The following is a 22,668-nucleotide window of genomic DNA, read 5'->3' on the forward strand; positions in this document are numbered from 1 at the left end:
TCAGTACTTATTGTACTCTCCAGGTCAGTATTTATTGTACTCTCCAGGTCAGTATTTATTGTACTCTCCAGGTCAGTATTTATTGTACTCTCCAGGTCAATATTTACTGTACTCTCCAGGTCAGTATTTATTACCCTCTCCAGTGCAGTATTTATTGTGCTCTCCAGGTCAGTATTTATTGTACTCTCCAGGTCAGTATTTATTGTACTCCCCATGTCAGTATTTTTTGTACTCTCCAGGCCTGTATTTATTACCCTCTCCAGGTCAGTATTTATTGTACTCTCCAGGTCAGTATTTTTTACTCTTTCCATGTCAGTATTTATTACCCTCTCCAAATCAGTATTTATTGTACTCCCCAGGTCAATATTTATTGTACTCTCCAAGTCAGTTTTTATTGTACTCTGCAGGTCAATATTTATTGTGCTCTCCAGGTCTGTATTTATTGTACTCTCCAGGTCAGTATTTATTGTACTCTCCAGGTCAGTATTTATTACCTTCTCCAGGTCAGTATTTATTATACTCTCCATTTCAGTATTTATTGTGCTCTCCAGGTCAGTATTTATTGTACTCTCCAGGTCAGTATTTATTGCCCTCTCCAGGTCAGTGTTTATTATACTCTTCACGTCTGTATTTATTACCCTCTCCAGGTTAGTATTTATTACCCTCTCCAGGTCAGTATTTATTCTACTCTACAGGTCAGTATTTATTGTACTCTCTGGATCAGTATTTATTGTACTCTCCAGGTCATTACTTATTGTACTCTCCAGGTCAGTATTTATTGTTCTCTCCAGGTTAGTGTTTATTGTACTCTCCAGGTCAGTATTTATTACCTTCTCCAGTTCTGTATTTATTGTACTCTCTGGATCAGTATTTATTGTACTCTCCAGGTCAGTACTTATTGTACTCTCCACGTCAGTATTTATCGCTCTCTCCAGGTCAGTATTTATTGTACTCTCCACGTCTGTATTTATTACCCTCTCCAGGTTAGTATTTATTACCCTCTCCAGGTCAGTATTTATTGTACTCTCCATGTCAGTATTTATTGTAATCTCTGTGTCAGTATTTATTGTACTCTCCAGATCAGTATTTAATGTTCTCTCCAGATCAGTATTTATTGTACTCTCCAGGTCATTATTTATTACCTGTCCAGGTTACTATTTATTGTACTCTCCAGGTCAGTATTTATTGTACTCTCCAGATCAGTATTTAATGTTCTCTCCAGATCAGTATTTATTGTACTCTCCAGGTCAGTATTTATTGTACTCTCCAGGTCGGCATTTATTGCCCTCTCCAGGTCAGTATTTATTGTACTCTCCAGGTCAGTATTTATTGTACCCCCCAGGTCAGTATTTTTTGTACTCTCCACGTCAGTACTTATTGTACTCTCCAGTTCTGTATTTATTGTACTCTCCAGGTCAGCATTTATTGTACTCTCCAGGTCAGTATTTATTGTACTCTTCAGGTCAGTATTTATTGTACTCTCCAGGTCAGCATTTATTGTACTCTCCAGGTCAGTATTTATTGTAATCTCCAATTCAAGTTTTTATTGTGTTCTCCTGGTCAGTAGTTATTTTTCCCTCCAGGTAACAGTATTTATTGTACTCTCCAGGTCAGTATTTATTGTACTCTCCAGGTCAGCATTTATTGTACTCTCCAGGTCAGTATTTATTGTACTCTCCAGGTCAGTATTTATTGCACTCTCCAGGTCAGTATTTATTGTACTCTCCAGGTCAGTATTTATTGTACTCTTCAGGTCAGTATTTATTGCCCTCTCCAGGTCAGTATTTATTGTACTCTCCAGGTCAGTATTTATTGTACTCTCCAGTTCAGTATTTATTGTACACTCCAGGTCAGTATTTCTTACCCACTCCAGGTCAGTATTTATTGTACTCTCCAGGTCAGTATTTATTGTACTCTCCAGTTCAGTATTTATTGTACTCTCCACGTCTGTATTTATTACCCGCTCCAGGTTAGTATTTATTACCCTCTCCAGGTCAGTATTTATTGTACTCTCCATGTCAGTATTTATTGTAATCTCTGTGTCAGTATTTATTGTACTCTCCAGATCAGTATTTAATGTTCTCTCCAGATCAGTATTTATTGTACTCTCCAGGTCATTATTTATTACCCTGTCCAGGTTACTATTTATTGTACTCTCCAGGTCAGTATTTATTGTACTCTCCAGATCAGTATTTAATGTTCTCTCCAGATCAGTATTTATTGTACTCTCCAGGTCATTATTTATTGTACTCTCCAGGTCAGTATTTCTTGTACTCTCCAGGTCAGTATTTATTACACTCTCCAGGTCAGTATTTATTGTACTCTCCAGGTCAGTATTTATTGTACTCTCCAGATAAGTATTTAATGTTCTCTCCAGATCAGTATTTATTGTACTCTCCAGGTCAGTACTCATTGTTCTCTCCAGGTCAGTGTTTATTGTACTCTCCAGGTCAGTACGTATTGTACTCTCCAGGGCAGCATTTATTGTACTCTCCAGGTCAGTATTTATTACTCTCTCCATGTCAGTATTTGTTACCCTCTCCAGGTCAGTATTTATTGTACTCACCATGTCAATATTTATTGTACTCTCTAGGTCAGTTTTTATTGTACTCTCCAGGTCAATATTTATTGTACTCTCCAGGTCTCTATTTATTGTACTCTCCAGGTCAGTATTTATTGTACTCTCCAGGTCAGTATTTATTGTACTCTCCAGGTCAGTATTTATTGTACTCTCCAGGTCAATATTTACTGTACTCTCCAGGTCAGTATTTATTACCCTCTCCAGTGCAGTATTTATTGTGCTCTCCAGGTCAGTATTTATTGTACTCTCCAGGTCAGTATTTATTGTACTCTCCAGGTCAGTATTTATTGTACTCTCCAGGTCGGCATTTATTGCCCTCTCCAGGTCAGTATTTATTGTACTCTCCAGGTCAGTATTTATTGTACTCCCCAGGTCAGTATTTTTTGTGCTCTCCAGGCCTGTATTTATTACCCTCTCCAGGTCAGTATTTATTGTACTCTCCAGGTCAGTATTTGTTACTCTTTCCATGTCAGTATTTATTACCCTTTCCAAATCAGTATTTATTGTACTCCCCATGTCAATATTTATTGTACTCTCCAGCTCAGTTTCTATTGTACTCTGCAGGTCAATATTTATTGTGCTCTCCAGGTCTGTATTTATTGTACTCTCCAGGTCAGTATTTATTGTACTCTCCAGGTCAGTATTTATTACCCTCTCCAGTTCAGTATTTATTACCCGCTGCAAGTCTGTATTTATGGTACTCACCAGGTCAGTATTTATTGTACTCTCCATGTCACTATTAATTGTACTCTCCTGGTCAGTATTTATTGTACTCTCCAATACAATTTTTATTGTACTCTCCAGGTCAGTATTTATTGTACTCTCTAGGTCAGTATTTATTACCCTCTCCAGGTCAGTATTTATTGTACTCTCCAGGTCAGTATTTATTACTCTTTCCATGTCAGTATTTATTACCCTCTCCAAATCTGTATTTATTGTACTCCCCATGTCAATATTTATTGTACTCTCCAGCTCAGTTTTTATTGTACTCTGCAGGTCAATATTTATTGTGCTCTCCAGGTCTGTATTTATTGTACTCTCCAGGTCAGTATTTATTGTACTCTCCAGGTCAGTATTTATTACCCTCTCCAGTTCAGTATTTATTACCCGCTGCAAGTCTGTATTTATGGTACTCACCAGGTCAGTATTTATTGTACTCTCCATGTCACTATTAATTGTACTCTCCTGGTCAGTATTTATTGTACTCTCCAATACAGTTTTTATTGTACTCTCCAGGTCAGTATTTATTGTACTCTCTAGGTCAGTATTTATTGTACTCTCCAGGTCAGTATTTATTGGACTCGCCAGTTCAGTATTTATTGTAATCTCCAGGTCTGTATTTATTACCCTCTCCAGGTCAGTATTGATTGTACTCTCCAGGTCAGTATTTATTGTACTCTCCAGGTCAGTATTTTTTTACTCTCCACGTCATTATTTATTCTACTCACCAGGTCAGTATTTATTGTTCTCTCCAGCACATTATTTATTGTACTCTCCAGGTCAGTATTTATTGTACTCTCCAGGTCAGTATTTATTGTACTCTCCAGGTCAGTATTTATTGTAATCTCCAGGTCAGTGTTTATTGTACTCACCAGGTCATTATTTATTGTACTCTCCAGGTCAGTATTTATTGTACTCTCCAGGTCAGTATTTATTGTACTCTCCAGCTCAGTATTTATTGTAATCTCCAGGTCAGTATTTATTTTACTCTCCAGTTAAGTATTTATTGTACTCTCCAAATCAGTATTTATTTTACTCTCCAGGTCAATATTTATTACCCTCTCCAGTTCAGTATTTATTACCCGCTGCAGGTCTGTATTTATGGTACTCACCAGGTCAGTATTTATTGTACTCTCCAAGTCACTATTAATTGTACTCTCCTGGTCAGTATTTATTGTACTCTCCAATACAGTTTTTATTGTACTCTCCAGGTCAGTTTTTATTGTACTCTCCAGGTCAGTATTTATTGTTCTCTCCAGGTCAGTATTTATTGGACTCTCCAGGTCAGTATTTATTGTACTCTCCAGGTCTGGATTTATTACCCTCTCCAGGTCAGTATTGATTGTACTCTCCAGGTCAGTATTTATTGTAATCTCCAGGTCAGTATTTATTGTAATCTCCTGGTCAGTTTTTATTTTACTCTCCAGGTCGGTATTTATTGTACTCTCCAAGTCAGTATTTATTGTACTCTCCAGGTCAGTATTTATTATACTGTCCAGGTCAGTATTTATTGTGCTCTCCAGTTCAGTATTTACTGTACTCTCCAGGTCAGTATTTATTGCCCTCTCCAGGTCAGTGTTTATTTTACTCCCCAGGTCAATATTTATTGTACTCTCCAGGTCATTATTTATTGTACTCTCCAGGTCAGCATTTATTGTACTCTCCAGGACAGTATTTATTGTACTCTCCAGGTCAGTATTTATTGTACTCTCCTGGTCAGTATTTATTGTACTCTCCTGGTTAGTATTTATTGCCCTCTCTAGGTCAGTATTTATTGTACTCTCCAGGTCAGTATTTATCGTATTCTACAGGTCAGTATTTATTGTACTCTCCAGGTCAGTATTTATTACGCTCTCCAGGTCAGTATTTATTGTACTCTCCAGATCAGTATTTATTGTTTTCTCCAGGTCAGTATTTATTGTAATCTCCAGGTCATTATTTATTCTACTCACCAGGTCAGTATTTATTGTACTATCCAGATCATTATTTACTCTACTCTCCAGGTCAGTATTTATTGTATCTCCAGGTCAGTATTTTTTGTACTCTCCACGTCATTATTTATTCTACTTAACAGGTCAGTATTTATTGTACTCTCCAGGTCATTATTTATTGTACTCTCCAGGTCAGTATATATTGTACTCTCCAGGTCAGTATTTATTGTACTCTCCAGGTCAGTATTTATTGTAATCTCCAGGTCAGTATTTATTACGCTCTCCAGTCAGTATGTATTGTACTCTCCAGGTCAGTATTTATTGTACTCTCCGGACATTATTTATTGTACTCTCCAGGTCAGTATTTATTTTACTCTCCAGGTCAGTATTTATTGTACTCTCCAGGTCAGTATTTATCGTACTCTCCAGGTCAGTATTTATCGTACTCTCCAGGTCAGTATTTATTGTACTCTCCAGGTCAGTATTTATTGCCCACTCCAGGTCATTATTTATTGTATTCTCCAGGTCAGTATTTATTGTACTCTACAGGTCAGTATTTATTGTACTCTTCAGGTCAGTATTTATTGTACTCTCCAGAACAGTATTTATTGTTTTCTCAAGGTCAGTATTTATTGTACTCTCCAGATCATTATTTATTCTACTCACCAGGTCAGTATTTATTGTACTATCCAGATCATTATTTATTCTACTCACCAGGTCAGTAGTTATTGTACTCTCCAGGTCAGTATTTATCGTACTCTCCAGGTCAGTATTTATTTTACTCTCCAGGTCAGTATTTATTGTACTCTCCAGGTCAGTATTTATTGTACTCTCCAGGTCAGTATTTATTATACTCTCCAGGTCAGTGTTTATTGTGCTCTCCTGTTCAGTATTTACTGTACTCTCCAGGTCAGTATTTATTGCCCTCTCCAGGTCAGTGATTATTTTACTCTCCAGGTCAATATTTATTATACTCTCCAGGTCAGTATTTATTGTGCTCTCCAGTTCAGTATTTAATGTACTCTCCAGGTCAGTATTTATTGCACTCTCCAACTCAGTATTTATTATACTCTCCACGTCTGTATTTATTACCCTCTCCAGGTTAGTATTTATTACCCTCTCCAGGTCAGTATTTATTATACTCTCCATGTCAGTATTTATTGTACTCCCCAGGAAAGTATTTATTGTACTCTCCAGGTCAGTATTTATTGTACTCTCCAGGTCTGTATTTATTGTACTCTCCAGGTCAGTGTTTATTGTACTCTCCATGTCAGTATTTATTACTCTGCCCAGGTTAGTATTTATTGTACTCTGCAGGTTAGTATTTATTACCCTCTCCAAGTCAGTATTTATTGTAACATCCAGGTCAGTATTTATTGCCCCCTCCAGGTCAATATTTATTGTACCCTTTAGGTCAGTATTTATTGCCCTCTCCAGGTCAGTATTTATTGTACTCTCCAGGTCAGTATTTATTGTACTCTGCAGGTCAGTATTTATTGTACTCTTCAGGTCAGTATTTATTGTACTCTCCAGATCAGTATTTATTGTTTTCTCCAGGTCAGTATTTATTGTACTCTCCATGTCATTATTTATTCTACTCACCAGGTCAGTATTTATTGTACTCTCCCGGTCATTATTTATTGTACTCTCCAGGTCAGTATTTATCATACTCTCCAGGTCAGTATTTATTTTACTCTCCAGGTCAGTATTTATTGTACTCTCCAGGTCAGTATTTATTGTACTCTCCAGGTCAGTATTTATTATACTCTCCAGGTCAATGTTTATTGTGCTCTCCTGTTCAGTATTTACTGTACTCTCCAGGTCAGTATTTATTGCCCTCTCCAGGTCAGTGATTATTTTACTCTCCAGGTCAATATTTATTATACTCTCCAGGTCAGTATTTATTGTACTCTCCAGGTCAGTATTTATTGTTCTCTCCAGGTCAGTATTTATTATACTCTCCAGGTCAGTGTTTATTGTGCTCTCCTGTTCAGTATTTACTGTACTCTCTAGGTCAGTATTTATTGGACTCTCCAGTTCAGTATTTATTGTACTCTCCAGGTCTGTATTTATTACCCTCTCCAGGTCAGTATTGATTGTACTCTCCAGGTCAGTATTTATTGTACTCTCCAGGTCAGTATTTTTTGTACTCTCCACGTCATTATTTATTGTACTCTCCAGGTCTGTATTTGTTGCCCTCTGCAGGTCAGTATTTATTACCCTCTCCAGGTCAGTATTTATTGTACTCTCCAGGTCAGTATTTATTGTACTCGCCAGGTCAGTATTTATTGTAATCTCCAGGTCAGTATTAATTGTACTCTCCAGGTCAGTGTTTATTACGCTCTCCAGGTCAGTATGAATTGTACTCTCCAGGTCAGTATTTATTGTACTCTCCAGGTCATTATTTATTGTACTCTCCAGGTCAGTATTTATTGTACTCTCCAGGTCAGTATTTATTGTACTCTCCAGGTCTGTATTTATTACCCTGTCCAGGTCAGTATTGATTGTACTCTCCAGGTCAGTATTTATTGTACTCTCCAGGTCAGTATTTTTTGTACTCTCCACGTCATTATTTATTGTACTCTCCAGGTCTGTATTTGTTGCCCTCTCCAGGTCAGTATTTATTACCCTCTCCAGGTCAGTATTTATTGTACTCTCCAGGTCAGTATTTATTGTACTCTCCAGGTCAGTATTTATTGTAATCTCCAGGTCAGTATTAATTGTACTCTCCAGGTCAGTGTTTATTACGCTCTCCAGGTCAGTATGAATTGTACTCTCCAGGTCAGTATTTATTGTACTCTCCAGGTCATTATTTATTGTACTCTCCAGGTCAGTATTTATTGTACTCTCCAGGTCAGTATTTATTGTACTCTCCAGGTCAGTTTTTATTGCCCTCTCTAGGTCAGTATTTATTGTACTCTCCAGGTCAGTATTTATCGTACTCTACAGGTCATGATTTATTGTACTCTCCAGGTTAGTATTTCTTACGCTCTCCAGGTCAGTATGTATTGTACTCTCCAGATCAGTATTTATTGTTTTCTCCAGGTCAGTATTTATTGTAATCTCCAGATCATTATTTATTCTACTCTCCAGGTCAGTATTTATTGTACTCTCCCGGTCATTATTTATTGTACTCTCCAGGTCAGTATTTATTGTACTCTCCACGTCAGTATTTATTGTACTCTCCAGCTCAGTATTTATTGTAATCTACAGGTCAGTATTTATTTTACTCTCCAGTTAAGTATTTATTGTACTCTCCAAATCAGTATTTATTTTACTCTCCAGGTCAATATTTATTACCCTCTCCAGTTCAGTATTTATTACCCGCTGCAAGTCTGTATTTATGGTACTCACCAGGTCAGTATTTATTGTACTCTCCATGTCACTATTAATTGTACTCTCCTGGTCAGTATTTATTGTACTCTCCAATACAGTTTTTATTGTACTCTCCAGGTCAGTATTTATTGTACTCTCTAGGTCAGTATTTATTGTACTCTCCAGGTCAGTATTTATTGGACTCTCCAGTTCAGTATTTATTGTACTCTCCAGGTCTGTATTTATTACCCTCTCCAGGTCAGTATTGATTGTACTCTCCAGGTCAGTATTTATTGTACTCTCCAGGTCAGTATTTTTTGTACTCTCCAAGTCATTATTTATTGTACTCTCCAGGTCTGTATTTGTTGCCCTCTCCAGGTCAGTATTTATTACCCTCTCCAGGTCAGTATTTATTGTACTCTCCAGGTCAGTATTTATTGTACTCTCCAGGTCAGTATTTATTGTAATCTCCAGGTCAGTATTAATTGTACTCTCCAGGTCAGTGTTTATTACGCTCTCCAGGTCAGTATGAATTGTACTCTCCATGTCAGTATTTATTGTACTCTCCAGGTCATTATTTATTGTACTCTCCAGGTCAGTATTTATTGTACTCTCCAGGTCAGTATTTATTGTACTCTCCAGGTCAGTTTTTATTGCCCTCTCTAGGTCAGTATTTATTGTACTCTCCAGGTCAGTATTTATCGTAGTCTACAGATCATGATTTATTGTACTCTCCAGGTCAGTATTTATTACGCTCTCCAGGTCAGTATGTATTGTACTCTCCAGATCAGTATTTATTGTTTTCTCCAGGTCAGTATTTATTGTAATCTCCAGATCATTATTTATTCTACTCTCCAGGTCAGTATTTATTGTACTCTCCAGGTCATTTATTTTTGTACTCTCCACGTCATTATTTATTCTACTCACCAGGTCACTATTTATTGTACTCTCCAGGTCATTATTTATTGTACTCTCCAGGTCAGTATTTTTCGTATTCTCCAGGTCAGTATTTATTGTAATCTCCAGGTCAGTATTTATTGCCCTCTCCAGGTCAGTATTTATTGTACTCTCCAGGTCAGTATTTATTGTACTCTACAGGTCAGTATTTATTGTACGCTTCAGGTCAGTATTTATTGTACTCTCCAGATCAGTATATATTGTTTTCTCCAGGTCAGTATTTATTGTACTCTATAGGTCATTATTTATTCTACTCACCAGGTCAGTATTTATTGTACTATCCAGATCATTATTTATTCTACTCACCAGGTCAGTATTTATTGTACTCTCCAGGTCATTATTTATTGTACTCTCCAGGTCAGTATTTATTGTACTCTCCAGGTCAGTATTTATTTACTCTCCATCTCAGTATTTATTGTAATCTCCAGGTCAGTATTTATTTTACTCTCCAGTTAAGTATTTATTGTACTCTCACAATCAGTATTTATTTTACTCTCCATTTCAATATTTATTACCCTCTCCAGTTCAGTATTTATTACCCGCTGCAGGTCTGTATTTATGGTACTCACCAGGTCAGTATTTATTGTACTCTCCAAGTCACTATTAATTGTACTCTCCTGGTCAGTATTTATTATACTCTCCAATACAGTTTTTATTGTACTCTCCAGGTCAGTTTTTATTGTACTCTCCAGGTCAGTATTTATTGTACTCTCCAATTCAGTATTTATTGGACTCTCCAGGTCAGTATTTATTGTACTCTCCAGGTCTGGATTTATTACCCTCTCCAGGTCAGTATTGATTGTACTCTCCAGGTCAGTATTTATTGTAATCTCCAGGTCAGTATTTATTGTAATCTCCTGGTCAGTATTTATTTTACTCTCCAGGTCGGTATTTATTATACTCTCCAAGTCAGTATATATTGTACTCTCCAGGTCAGTATTTATTATACTTTCCAGGTCAGTATTTATTGTGCTCTCCAGTTCAGTATTTACTGTACTCTCCAGGTCAGTATTTATTGCCCTCTCTAGGTCAGTGTTTATTTTACTCCCCAGGTCAATATTTATTGTACTCTCCAGGTCATTTTTTATTGTACTCTCCAGGTCAGTATTTATTGTACTCTCCAGATCAGTATTTATTGTACTCTCCAGGTCAGTATTTATTGTACTCTCCTGGTCAGTATTTATTGTACTCTCCAGGTCAGTATTTATTGCCCTCTCTAGGTCAGTATTTATTGTACTCTCCAGGTCAGTATTTATCGTACTCTACAGGTCAGTATTTATTGTACTCTCCAGGTCAGTATTTATTACGCTCTCCAGGTCAGTATGTATTGTACTCTCCAGATCAGTATTTATTGTTTTCTCCAGGTCAGTATTTATTGTAATCTCCAGGTCATTATTTATTCTACTCACCAGGTCAGTATTTATTGTACTATCCAGATCATTATTTATTCTACTCTGCAGGTCAGTATTTATTGTACTCTCCAGGTCAGTATTTTTTGTACTCTCAACGTCATTATTTATTCTACTCACCAGGTCAGTATTTATTGTACTCTCCAGGTCATTATTTATTGTACTCTCCAGGTCAGTATTTATTGTACTCTCCAGGTCAGTATTTATTGTAATCTCCAGGTCAGTATTTATTGTACTCACCAGGTCAGTATTTATTACGCTCTCCAGTCAGTATGTATTGTACTCTCCAGGTCAGTATTTATTGTACTCTCCGGACATTATTTATTGTACTCTCCAGGTCAGTATTTTTTTTACTCTCCAGGTCAGTATTTATTGTACTCTCCAGGTCCGTATTTATCGTACTCTCCAGGTCAGTATTTATCGTACTCTCCAGGTCAGTATTTATTGTACTCTCCAGGTCAGTATTTATTGCCCTCTCCAGGTCAGTATTTATTGTACTCTCCAGGTCAGTATTTTTTGTACTCTCCAGGTCAGTATTTATTGTACTCTCCAGGTCAGTATTTATTGTACTCTCCAGCTCAGTATTTATTGTAATCTCCAGGTCAGTATTTATTTTACTCTCCAGTTAAGTATTTATTGTACTCTCCAAATCAGTATTTATTTTACTCTCCAGGTCAATATTTATTACCCTCTCCAGTTCAGTATTTATTACCCGCTGCAGGTCTGTATTTATGGTACTCATCAGGACAGTATTTATTGTACTCTCCAAGTCACTATTAATTGTACTCTCCTGGTCAGTATTTATTGTACTGTCCAATACAGTTTTTATTGTACTCTCCAGGTCAGTTTTTATTGTACTCTCCAGGTCAGTATTTATTGTACTCTCCAGGTCAGTATTTATTGGACTCTCCAGGTCAGTATTTATTGTACTCTACAGGTCTGGATTTATTACCCTCTTCAGGTCAGTATTGATTGTACTCTCCAGGTCAGTATTTATTGTAATCTCCAGGTCAGTATTTATTGTAATCTCCTGGTCAGTATTTATTTTACTCTCCAGGTCGGTATTTATTGTACTCTCCAAGTCAGTATTTATTGTACTCTCCAGGTCAGTATTTATTATACTGTCCAGGTCAGTATTTATCGTACTCTACAGGTCAGTATTTATTGTACTCTCCAGGTCAGTATTTATTACGCTCTCCAGGTCAGTATGTATTGTACTCTCCAGATCAGTATTTATTGTTTTCTCCAGGTCAGTATTTATTGTAATCTCCAGGTCATTATTTATTCTACTCACCAGGTCAGTATTTATTGTACTATCCAGATCATTATTTATTCTACTCTCCAGGTCAGTATTTATTGTACTCTCCAGGTCAGTATTTTTTGTACTCTCCACGTCATTATTTATTCTACTCACCAGGTCAGTATTTATTGTACTCTCCAGGTCATTATTTATTGTACTCTCCAGGTCAGTATATATTGTACTCCCCAGGTCAGTATTTATTGTACTCTCCAGGTCAGTATTTATTGTTATCTGCAGGTCAGTATTTATTGTACTCACCAGGTCAGTATTTATTACGCTCTCCAGTCAGTATGTATTGTACTCTCCAGGTCAGTATTTATTGTACTCTCCGGACATTATTTATTGTACTCTCCAGGTCAGTATTTATTTTACTCTCCAGGTCAGTATTTATTGTACTCTCCAGGTCAGTATTTATCGTACTCTCCAGGTCAGTATTTATCGTACTCTCCAGGTCAGTATTTATTGTACTCTCCAGGTCAGTATTTATTGCCCTCTCCAGGTCAGTATTTATTGTATTCTCCAGGTCAGTATTTATTGTACTCTACAGGTCAGTATTTATTGTACTCTTCAGGTCAGTATTTATTGTACTCTCCAGATCAGTATTTATTGTTTTCTCAAGGTCAGTATTTATTGTACTCTCCAGATCATTATTTATTCTACTCACCAGGTCAGTATTTATTGTACTATCCAGATCATTATTTATTCTACTCACCAGGTCAGTATTTATCGTACTCTCCAGGTCAGTATTTATTTTACTCTCCAGGTCAGTATTTATTGTACTCTCCAGGTCAGTATTTATTATACTCTCCAGGTCAGTGTGTATTGTGCTCTCCAGTTCAGTATTTACTGTACTCTCCAGGTCAGTATTTATTGCCCTCTCCAGGTCAGTGATTATTTTACTCTCCAGGTCAATATTTATTATACTCTCCAGGTCAGTATTTATTGTGCTCTCCAGTTCAGTATTTACTGTACTCTCCAGGTCAGTATTTATTGCACTCTCCAACTCAGTGTTTATTATACGCTCCACGTCTGTATTTATTACCCTCTCCAGGTTAGTATTTATTACCCTCTCCAGGTCAGTATTTATTATACTCTCCACGTCAGTATTTATTGTACTCCCCAGGAAAGTATTTATTGTACTCTCCAGGTCAGTATTTATTGTACTCTCCAGGTCTGTATTTATTGTACTCTGCAGGTCACTGTTTATTGTACTCTCCATGTCAGTATTTATTACTCTGTCCAGGTTAGTATTTATTGTACTCTGCAGGTCAGTATTTATTACCCTCTCCAAGTCAGTATTTATTGTAACATCCAGGTCAGTATTTATTGCCCCCTCCAGGTCAATATTTATTGTACCCTCGAGGTGAGTATTTATTGCCCTCTCCAGGTCAGAATTTATTGTACTCTCCAGGTCAGTATTTATTGTACTCTACATGTCAGTATTTATTGTACTCTTCAGGTCAGTATTTAATGTGCTCTCCAGATCAGTATTTATTGTTTTCTCCAGGTCAGTATTTATTGTACTCTCCAGGTCATTATTTATTCTACTCACCAGGTCAGTATTTATTGTACTATCCAGATCATTATTTATTCTACTCACCAGGTCAGTATTTATTGTACTCTCCATGTCATTATTTATTGTACTCTCCAGGTCAGTATTTATTGTACTCTCCAGCTCAGTATTTATTGTATTCTCCAGGTCAGTATTTATTACCCTCTCCAAGTCAGTATTTTTTTAAACTTGCAGGTCAGTATTTATTGCGCCCTCCAGGTCAATATTTATTGTACCCTCTAGGTCAGTATTTATTGTACTCTCCAGGTCTGTATTTATTGTACTCTCCAGGTCAGTGTTTATTGTACTCTCCATGTCAGTATTTATTACTCTCTCCAGGTCAGCATTTATTGTACTCTCCAGGTCAGTATTGATTGTACTCTCCAGGTCAGTGTTTATTGTATTCTCCATGTCAGTATTAATTACTCTCTGCAGGTCTGTATTTATGGTACTCTCCAGGTCAGTATTTATTGTACTCTCCAAGTCACTATTAATACTACTTTCTCGTCAGGATTTATTGTACTCTCCAATTCAGTTTTTATTGTACTCTCCAGGTCAGTATTTATTGTTCTCTATAGGTCAGTATTTATTGTACTCTCCAGGTCAGTATTTATTGTACTCTCCAGGTCAGTATTTATTGCACTCTCCAGGTTAGTATTTATTGTACTCTCCAGGTCAGTATTTATTACCCTCTCCAGGTCAGTATTGATTGTACTTTCCAGGTCAATATTTATTGTACTCCCCAGGTCTATATTTATTGTATTCTCCAGGTCAGTATTTATTTTACTCTCCAGGTCAGTATTTATTGTACTCTCCAGGTTAGTATTTATTATGCTCTCCAGGTCAATATTTATTGTGCTCTCCAGTTCAGTATTTATTGTACTCTCCAAGTCAGTATTTATTGCCCTCTCCAGGCCGGTGTTTATTATACTCTTCACGTCTGTATTTATTAACCTCTCCAGATTAGTACTTATTCCCCTCAAGGTCAGTGTTTATTGTACTCTCCAGGTCACTATTTAATGTACTCTCTGGGTCAGTATTTAATCTACTCTCCAGGTCAGTACTTATTGTACTCTCCAGGTTAGTATTTATTGTACTCTCCAGGTCAGTATTTATTACCCTCTCACGGTCAGTTTCTATTGTACTCTCCAGGTGAGTGTTTATTGTTCTCTCCAGGTCAGTGTTTATTGTACTCTCCAGGTCAGTACTTATTGTACTCTCCAGGTCAGTATTTATTGTACTCTCCACGTCAGTATTTATTGTACTCTCCAGGTCAGTATTTATTGTGCTCTCGAGGTCAGTATTTATTGTACTCTTCAGGTCAGCATTTATTGTACTCTCCAGTTCAGTATTTATTACCCTCTCCAGGTTAGTATTTATTGTACTCTCCAGGTCAGTATTTATTGTACTCTCCAGATCAGTATTTATTGTTCTCTCCAGGTCAGTATTTTTGTACTCTCCAGGTCATTATTTATTCTACTCTCCAGGGCATTATTTATTGTACTCTCCAGGTTATTATTTATTGTACTCTCCAGGTCAGTATTTATTGTACTCTCCAGGTCATTATTTATTCTACTCTCCAGGGCAGTATTTATTGTACTCTCCAAGTTATTATTTATTGTACACTCCAGGTCAGTATTTATTGTACTCTCCAGGTTCGTATTTATTGCCCTCTCCAGGTTAGTATTTATTGTACTCCCCTGTCAGTATTTATTGTACTCTCCAGGTCAGTATTTATTGTGCTCTCCTTGTCTGCATTTATTGTACTCTCCAGGTAAGTATTTGTTACCCTCTCCAGGTTAATATTTATTGTACTCTCCTGGTCAGTATTTATTGTACTCTCCAGATCAGTATTTATTGTTCTCTCCAGGTCAAAATTTATTGTACTCTCCAGGTCATTATTTATTGTACTCTCCAGGTCAGTATTTATTGTACTCCAAAGGTCAATATTTATTGTACTCTCCAGGTCAGTATTTATTGTACTCCAAAGGTCAATATTTATTGTACTCTACACGTCAGTATTTATTGTACTCTCCAGGTCAATATTTATTACCCTCTCCAGGTCAGCAGTTATTGTACTCTCCAGGTCAGTATTTTTTGTACTCTCCACGTCATTATTTATTCTACTCACCAGATCAGTATTTATTGTACTCTCCAGCACATTATTTATTGTACTCTCCAGGTCAGTATTTATTGTACTCTCCAGGTCAGTATTTATTGTACTCTCCAGGTCAGTATTTATTGTAATCTCCAGGTCAGTATTTATTGTACTCTCCAGGTCAGTGTTTATTACGCTCTCCAGGTCAGTATGAATTGTACTCTCCAGGTCAGTATTTATTGTACTCTCCAGGTCATTATTTATTGTACTCTCCAGGTCAGTATTTATTGTACTCTCCAGGTCTTTATTTATTGTACTCTCCAGGTCAGTATTTATTGTACTCTCCAGGTCAGTATTTATTGTACTATCCAGGTCAGTATTTATTGCCCTCTCTAGGTCAGTATTTATTGTGCTCTCCAGGTCAGTATTTATCGTACTCTACAGGTCATGATTTATTGTACTCTCCAGGTCAGTATTTATTACGCTCTCCAGGTCAGTATGTATTGTACTCTCCAGGTCAGTATTTATTGTTTTCTCCAGGTCAGTATTTATTGTAATCTCCAGATCATTACTTATTCTACTCTCCAGGTCAGTATTTATTGTACACTCCAGGTCAGTATTTTTTGTACTCTCCACGTCATTATTTATTCTACTCACCAGGTCAGTATTTATTGTACTCTCCAGGTCATTATTTATTATACTCTCCAGGTCAATATGTATTGTACTCTCCAGGTCAGTATTTATTGTTCTCTCCAGGTCAGTATTTATTACGCTCTCCAGGTCAGTATGTATTGTACTCTCCATATCAGTATTTATTGTACTCTCCAGGACATTATTTATTGTACTCTCCAGGTCAGTATTTATTTTACTCTCCAGGTCAGTATTTATTGTACTCTCCAGGTCAGTATTTCTCATACTCTCCAGGTCAGTATTTATCGTACTCTCCAGGTCAGTATTTATTGTACTCACCAGGTCAGTATTTATTGGCCTCTCCAGGTCAGTATTTATTGTACTCTCCAGGTCAGTATTTCTCGTACTCTCCAGGTCATTATTTATTCTACTCACCAGGTCAGTAGTTATTGTACTATCCAGATCATTATTTATTCTACTCACCAGGTCAGTATTTATTGTACTCTCCAGGTCATTATTTATTGTACTCTCCAGTTCAGTATTTATTGTACTCTCCAGGTCAGTATTTATTGTACTCTCCAGCTCAGTATTTATTGTAATCTCCAGGTCAGTATTTATTTTACTCTCCAGTTAAGTATTTATTGTACTCTCCAAATCAGTATTTATTTTACTCTCCAGGTCAATATTTATTACCCTCTCCAGTTCAGTATTTATTACCCGCTGCAGGTCTGTATTTATGGTACTCACCAGGTCAGTATTTATTGTACTCTCCAATACAGTTTTTATTGTACTCTCCAGGTCAGTTTTTATTGTACTCTCCAGGTCAGTATTTATTGTACTCTCCAGGTCAGTATTTATTGGACTCTCCAGGTCAGTATTTATTGTACTCTCCAGGTCTGGATTTATTACCCTCTCCAGGTCAGTATTGATTGTACTCTCCAGGTCAGTATTTATTGTAATCTCCAGGTCAGTATTTATTGTAATCTCCTGGTCAGTATTTATTTTACTCTCCAGGTCGGTATTTATTGTACTCTCCAAGTCAGTATTTATTGTACTCTCCAGGTCAGTATTTATTATACTGTCCAGGTCAGTATTTATTGTGCTCTCCAGTTCAGTATTTACTGTACTCTCCAGGTCAGTATTTATTGCCCTCTCCAGGTCAGTGTTTATTTTACTCCCCTGGTCAATATTTATTGTACTCTCCAGGTCATTATTTATTGTACTCTCCAGGTCAGTATTTATTGTACTCTCCAGGTCAGTATTTATTGTACTCTCCAGGTCAGTATTTATTGTACTCCCCTGGTCAGTATTTATTGTACTCTCCAGGTCAGTATTTATTGCCCTATCTAGGTCAGTATTTACTGTACTCTCCAGGTCAGTATTTATCGTACTCTACAGGTCAGTATTTATTGTACTCTCCAGGTCAGTATTTATTACGCTCTCCAGGTCAGTATGTATTGTACTCTCCAGATCAGTATTTATTGTTTTCTCCAGGTCAGTATTTATTGTAATCTCCAGGTCATTATTTATTCTACTCACCAGGTCAGTATTTATTGTACTATCCAGATCATTATTTATTCTACTCTCCAGGTCAGTATTTATTGTACTCTCCAGGTCAGTATTTTTTGTACTCTCCACATCATTATTTATTCTACTCACCAGGTCAGTATTTATTGTACTCTCCAGGTCATTATTTATTGTACTCTCCAGGTCAGTATATATTGTACTCTCCAGGTCAGTATTTATTGTACTCTCCAGGTCAGTATTTATTGTAATCTCCAGGTCAGTATTTATTGTACTCTCCAGGTCAGTATTTATTACGCTCTCCAGTCAGTATGTATTGTACTCTCCAGGTCAGTATTTATTGTACTCTCCGGACATTATTTATTGTACTCTCCAGGTCAGTATTTATTTTACTCTCCAGGTCAGTATTTATTGTACTCTCCAGGTCAGTATTTATCGTACTCTCCAGGTCAGTATTTATTGTACTCTCCAGGTCAGTATTTATTGTACTCTCCAGGTCAGTATTTATTGTACTCTACAGGTCAGTATTTATTGTACTCTTCAGGTCAGTATTTATTGTACTCTCCAGATCAGTATTTATTGTTTTCTCAAGGTCAGTATTTATTGTACTCTCCAGATCATTATTTATTCTACTCACCAGGTCAGTATTTATTGTACTATCCAGATCATTATTTATTCTACTCACCAGGTCAGTAGTTATTGTACTCTCCAGGTCAGTATTTATCGTACTCTCCAGGTCAGTATTTATTTTACTCTCCAGATCAGTATTTATTGTTTTCTCAAGGTCAGTATTTATTGTACTCTCCAGATCATTATTTATTCTACTCACCAGGTCAGTATTTATTGTACTATCCAGATCATTATTTATTCTACTCACCAGGTCAGTAGTTATTGTACTCTCCAGGTCAGTATTTATCGTACTCTCCAGGTCAGTATTTATTTTACTCTCCAGGTCAGTATTTATTGTACTCTCCAGGTCAGTATTTATTATACTCTCCAGGTCAGTGTTTATTGTGCTCTCCAGTTCAGTATTTACTGTACTCTCCAGGTCAGTATTTATTGTGCTCTCCAGGTCACAATTCATTGTACTCCACAGATCAGTATTTATTGTACTCTCCAGGTCAGTATTTATTGTACTCTCCAGGTCAGCATTTATTATACTCTCCAGGTCAGTATTTATTGTAGTCTCCCGGTCAGTATTTATTGTACTCTCCAGGTCAGTATTTATAGTACTCTCCAGTTAAGTATTTATTACCCTCTCCAGGTCAATATTTATTGTTCTCTCCAGGTCAGTATTTATTGTACTCTCGAGGTCAGTGTTTATTGTACTGTCCAGGTCTGTATTTATTGTACTATCCAGGTCAGTATTTATTGCCCTCTCCAGGTCAGTATTTATTATACTCTCCAGGTCAGCATTTATTATACTCACCAGCTCAATGTTTATTGTACTTTCCAGGTCAGTATTTATTGTCCTCTCCAGGTCTGTATTTATTGTACTATCCAGGTCAGTGTTTATTGCCCACTCCAGCTCAATATTTATTGTACTTTCCATGTCAGAATTTATTGTCCTATCCAGGTCAGTATTTATTGTACTCTCCATGTCTCTATTTATTACCCTCTCCAGGTCAGTATTTATTGTTCTGTCAAGGTCAGTATTTACTGTACTCTCCAGGTCAGATTTTGTTGTACTTTCCAGGTCAGTATTTATTGCACTCTCCAGGTCAGTATTTATTACCCTCTCCAGGTTGCTTTTTATTGTTCCATCCAGGTCAGTATTTATTGTACTCGTCAGGTCAGTTTTTATTGCACTCTCCAGGTCAGTATTTATTATACTCTCCAGGTCACTATTTATTGTACTCTTCAGGTCAGTATTTATTGTACTCTCCAGGTCAGTATTTATTGTGCTCTCCTGGTCAGTATTTATTGTACTCCCTTGGTCAGTATTTATTGTACTCTCCAGGTCAGTATTTATTGTACTCTCCAGGTCAGTATTTATTGTACTCTCCAGGTCAGTATTTATTGTACTCTCCAGGTCAGTATTTATTGTGCTCTCTAGGTCAGTATTTATTGTACTCTCCAGGTCAGTATTTATTGTACTCTCCAGGTCAGTAATTATTGCAATCTCCAGGTCAATATTAATTGCCCTCTCCAGGTCAGTATTTATGCCCTCTCCAGGTGAGTATTTATTGTACTCGCCCTTTCAGTTTTTATTGTGCTCTCCAGGTCAATATTTATTACCTTCTTCAGGTCAGTATTTATTTTACTCTCCAGGTCAGTATTTTTGTACTCTCCAGGTCAGTGTTTATTGTACTCTCCAGGTCAGTATTTATTGTACTCCCGAGGTCAGTATTTAGTGTACACTCCAGGTCAGTATTTATTGTACTCTACATGTCAGTATTTATTGTACACTCCAGGTCAGTATTTATTGTACTCTCCCGGTCAGTATTTATTGTACTCTCCAGGTCAGTATTTATTGTACTCTCCAGGTCAGCATTTATTATACTCTCCAGGTCAGTATTTATTGTAGTCTCCCGGTCAGTTTTTATTGTACTCTCCAGGTCAGTATTTATTGTACTCTCCAGTTAAGTATTTATTACCCTCTCCAGGTCAATATTTATTGTTCTCTCCAGGTCAGTATTTATTGTACTCTCGAGGTCAGTGTTTATTGTACTGTCCAGGTCTGTATTTATTGTACTATCCAGGTCAGTATTTATTGCCCTCTCCAGGTCAGTATTTATTATACTCTCCAGGTCCTTATTTATTGTACACTCCAGGTCAGTATTTATTGTACTCTCCAGGTCAGCATTTATTATACTCTCCAGCTCAATGTTTATTGTACTTTCCAGGTCAGTATTTATTGTTCTCTCCAGGTCTGTATTTATTGTACTATCCAGGTCAGTATTTATTGCCCACTCCAGCTCAATGTTTATTGTACTTTCCAGGTCAGAATTTATTGTCCTATCCAGGTCAGTATTTATTGTACTCTCAATATCTCTATTTATTACCCTCTCCAGGTCAGTATTTATTGTTCTGTCAAGGTCAGTATTTATTGTACTCGTCAGGTCAGTATTTATTGCACTCTCCAGGTCAGTATTTATTGTACTCTCCAGGTCACTATTTATTGTACTCTCCAGGTCACTATTTATTGTACTCTTCAGGTCAGTATTTATTGTACTCTCCAGGTCAGTATTTATTGTGCACCCCTGGTCAGTATTTATTGTACTCCCTTGGTCAGTATTTATTACTCTCTCCAGGTCAGTATTTATTGTACTCTCCAGGTCAGTATTTATTGTACTCTCCAGGTCAGTATTTATTGTACTCTCAGGTCAGTATTTATTGTACTGTCCAGGTCAGTATTTATTGTGCTCTCTAGGTCAGTATTTATTGTACTCTCAAGATCATTATTTATTGTACTCTCCTGGTCAGTATTTATTGCAATCTCCTGGTCAATATTAATTGCCCTCTCCAGGTCAGTATTTATGCCCTCTCCAGGTGAGTATTTATTGTACTCTCCATTTCAGTTTTTATTGTACTCTCCAGGTCAATATTTATTACCTTCTTCAGGTCAGTATTTATTTTACTCTCCAGGTCAGTATTTTTGTACTCTCCAGGTCAGTGTTTATTGTACTCTCCAGGTCAGTATTTATTGTACTCCCTAGGTCAGTATTTAGTGTACACTCCAGGTCAGTATTTATTGTACTCTCCAGGTCAGTATTAATTGTACTCTACAGGTCAGTATTTATTGTACACTCCAGGTCAGTATTTATTGTATTCTCCAGGTTAGTATATATTGTACTCTCCAGGTCAGTATTTATTGTACTGTCCATGTCAGTATTTAATGTACTCTCCAGGTCAGTCTTTATTGCTCTCTCCAGGACAGTATTTATTGTCCTCTCCAGGTCAGTTTTTATTGTACTCTCCAGGTCAATATTTAATGTACTCTCCAGGTCAGTATTTATTGTACTCACCAGGTCTATATTTCTTGTGCTCTCGAGGTCAGTATTTATTATACTCTCCAGGTCAGTGTTTATTGTACTCTCCAGGTCAGTATTTATTGTACTCCCTAGGTCAGTATTTAGTGTACACTCCAGGTCAGTATTTATTGTACTCTCCATGTCAGTATTTATTCTACTCTCCAGGTCAGTATTTATTGCTGTCTCCAGGTCAGTATTTATTGTACTCTGCAGGTAAATATTTATTGGACTCTCCAGGTCAGTACTTATTGCACTCTCCAGGGCAGTATTTATTGTACTCTCCAGGTCATTATTTATTGTTCTCTCCAGGTCAGTATTTATTGTACTCTCCATGTCAGTATTAATTACCCTCTCCAGGTCATTACTTATTGTACTCTACAGGTAAATATTTATTGTACTCTCCAGGTCAGTACTTATTGTACTCTCCATGTCAGTATTTATTACCCTCTCCAGGTCAGCATTTATTGTAATCTCCAGGTCAGTATTTATTGTACTCTCCAGGTCTGTATTTATTGCACTCTCCATGTCAGTATTTATTACTCTCTCCAAGTCAGTATTTATTGTACTCTCTAGGTCAGTTTTTATTGTCCTCTCCAGGTCAGTATTTATTACCCGCTGCAGGTCTGTAGTTATGGTACTCCACAGGTCTGTATTTATTGTTCTCTCCAGGTCAGTGT

The sequence above is a fragment of the Pristiophorus japonicus genome, unplaced genomic scaffold (genome assembly GCF_044704955.1).
Source record: "Pristiophorus japonicus isolate sPriJap1 unplaced genomic scaffold, sPriJap1.hap1 HAP1_SCAFFOLD_82, whole genome shotgun sequence".
Lineage (NCBI taxonomy): Eukaryota > Metazoa > Chordata > Chondrichthyes > Pristiophoridae > Pristiophorus > Pristiophorus japonicus.